Source organism: Hipposideros armiger, unplaced genomic scaffold (assembly GCF_001890085.2).
Source record: "Hipposideros armiger isolate ML-2016 unplaced genomic scaffold, ASM189008v1 scaffold_490, whole genome shotgun sequence".
NCBI lineage: Eukaryota > Metazoa > Chordata > Mammalia > Chiroptera > Hipposideridae > Hipposideros > Hipposideros armiger.
Window position 1 is genome coordinate 475,896 of NW_017731840.1, and position 2,931 is coordinate 478,826.

The following is a 2,931-nucleotide window of genomic DNA, read 5'->3' on the forward strand; positions in this document are numbered from 1 at the left end:
TAAAGTGGACTGTAGGTGTGGACTGGCACCTAGAAGGAATACTGACTTTCAAATTTGAAAAGGAGCAGAAAGAAATAAATTGGAAAAATTTTGGTAGAAAACTTCCATTTATACTCTCAGCTGATGAAGACTGTTCAAGATATAATGACATTACAATTCATCAAATAGTCTTTATTGTTCATGTGAATTGCCCCAATTTCCTAATTAAAATGGAACATTGTACTGAACTCAACTTGTAGTAGTTATAAAACTCTATTGTCACGACTTATCTCTTGTATCTTCAGTTACTTGGAATACCTTAGACTCTGTGACACACCTGAGGTCAAGCAGCCCCAAACATGGAAAAGTTTCTGAGTTTTAGAAGCACCATTCCACGGGACAAAGAATCTGGCTTCCCCAGAATAATCTGGCAAAATGTCCCCATGATTAGGGTTGCTATATTTAGCAAATAAAGATGCAGGATACCCAGTTAAATTTCACTTTTAGATAAGCAACAATTTTTAAAATATAAGTGTGTCTCATGCAAAAAATTAGTGTTTCATAGTGCTATATGGCACATAGTGGGTACTTAAATCTGTATTTAATATAATTGAGATGCCTAGTAAAATAGTTCAGGATATGCCCTGGGGTTAGTGCAAGAGATGGCCCAATAAACAACTGTCAGCTGTGCATTCCTAGGAATTCAACTTTTGGGTGATAATTTGCTACAGGGGAGATCCTTACCTCAAATTAGCATGAGAAATGTCAAGACAGAGTTTTCTAACATGAAACAGAGTAAGTAGATGAAAGAATATAAAATAGAGTCATAGAATGGCCTTTAAATCTGGGGACAATCTGTGAGTGAAATACAGTGTTATGACATCATGATATTAAAGTAGGAAGTATAAGGGCTGGCCAAGTGGCTCAGTTGGTTAAGAGCTCACTCAAGAGTGTGAGCTCTGAGCAACAGCGGTTCGATTCCTGGTCCAAGCTGAGCTGCGCTGAGCTGCCAACAGGTGGCAGGATGGCTCAGCTAAATAAAATAAAATAAAATAAAAATAAAAATAAAGTAGGAAATATAGCAATTATACACCATGTGTCTCAGCATTAAAATGCATATAGAATCTTAATAATATGAAGACTAATTCTTGCTTCTCAACTTTGTACAGAGCCAAAATGTGAGAAATAAATACACTTAAAGAAAAAAATGTAAATGTCATTGACCTTTGTAGAAATTAAGCTACAGATGGCAAAAGGTGGAAGGTCATATTTTCCAAATCCTTAGAACTAAGGAGTATCAAAATTTGTGAAACGAAAACTTGAACTGTAAATTACAGAAGTAATCAATAGAAGAAATTAAAGGACCAAAAAGAAAAAAAACAATTATTTAAGAAAAGTAAGGAGGAGAGTGTATGAGGTAAAAATGAACTAACTAACTCCCAATTCATTGTAAGGAAGTCAGTGGGCAAAATGTAAATCTGTAAGGTAAGAAGTAGTAGTTCAAATTTTGTATTTAAATATATGGTTGCTGAAATGTTGTGTTTAAAAATATGGTGACCAGTTTCCAGTTTCAGGTAAGTGGGATTTTTATGCCCCAGGGAAAGCAGATATAAATCCTAACAAGAAGGCACGGAATGAGTTCCAGTCAACATGACAAAGTAAGTAAATGCCATGCTCACCTCCCCTTATGACCACATCTAAATTATAGAACAATCCACCTGGAGAACCACCTGAGGACTAGTTGAACAGAAATCTTGTAACTAAGGATATAAAGAAGAAGCCATATCAAGACTGGTGGGAGGGACAGAAATGTGGAACAGATTGGCCCTGCAGTCACATGTGGCAGTTGAGAATCTGAATGGATATATTGGCTGCAGAGGTGCTCACTGAGAAACGAGGAGTCCCAGACTAACCCCAGACTCCTCGGCTCAGAATACAGTGTCAGGAAGAGGAGTCCCCACAATGTCTAACTGTGAAAATCAGCGAGGACTCTGTCCATCCAGGTGAGATAAAAGGCTGCTAGAGTTCCAAGTGTCCTCTTAAAGGGCCTGGCCACAGGCTCACTCACTTGTAGGCATTCACTATGGGCTCCGGCGAAGGAACAGTGGCTGTGGATGCACAACAGACATACTGGGAGAAACTCAGTTGAGTGGCTACAAGGCAAGGGCTGGCAGGACAGTGCAATTGTCCCTGTGTTAAGCCCTCTCCCCACATGGCCAAATCTGATTCTGCATTAACCTGGTGAGCACCATTTACCTCACAATTATGATGCCCTGAGATCCTGCCACACTCAACTTGACACCACTAGAGGCACTTTCAGCTTCAGGCAGCCAGACTTAGTTTGTGCTGCAGTCTTCCTTAAAAAGTCTCAGAGGTCCACAGGCCCCAGGCAGGCAGTGGCTGGCCTTGGGACGTGCTGTGCTTTTTGCTGAGTGACCAGCTGATAACAGCTGGCTTCAAATCACAGCCTCGGTTTTCCCACATGCCTCCAGGCCCAGCACAGGCAGGTATCAACCACAGATCACTTTGTACTTCCTACCAGGTGGCCCCAGGTGGGTCACAGGCACCAGCCTGCACCAGAGCCCCTACCAAAATGCCCCAGAACTACATATCTGGGGGCCAACTTCAGGCAACAATAAAACATCATCCAATTAGCTCCACAATTGGCACACACAAAGGGTGATCTCAGCAGGCACCAGAGCCTTGTTGGATGAATCTGGATCAGCCCCCACACAGTAGCCCATATGTTGTTGTTGTGGCCAATTCTCACAGCCAGTCAACCTGACAGTCAACCCCACCCACTGATGTGCCGACAGGAATCAAAGCTCACCTACAACAGGAGGGCACACACAACTCACACAAGGGATACTCCTGGAGCACCTGGCTCAGATGATCAGAGAGACAGTGCCACTGGGCTCTACAGGACACCCATCCTATAAGGCCACCCTTCCA